Source organism: Anomalospiza imberbis, chromosome 13 (genome assembly GCF_031753505.1).
Source record: "Anomalospiza imberbis isolate Cuckoo-Finch-1a 21T00152 chromosome 13, ASM3175350v1, whole genome shotgun sequence".
NCBI classification, from domain to species: Eukaryota; Metazoa; Chordata; class Aves; order Passeriformes; family Viduidae; genus Anomalospiza; species Anomalospiza imberbis.
In genome coordinates, this window is record NC_089693.1 from 19,604,480 (window position 1) to 19,604,681 (window position 202).

A 202-nucleotide genomic window follows, 5' to 3' on the forward strand; every position below is an offset into this window, starting at 1 on the left:
TTTGTTTGTTATTCTGCGGCCTGGGTTCCGAGGCTGGCGGGCAGTGCGGACCGGACCCGGACCCCGGACCCCGGACCCCGGACCCCTCCGCTCCCCTCACAATAAGGCGCCCCGGGCACTGCCCAGGCGCGGCGCCTCCTGCGGGCGGGGCCGCTTTAAGGGGGAGCGGTTCGCCATCTTAGGTGCCTCCGCCCCCTCGCGC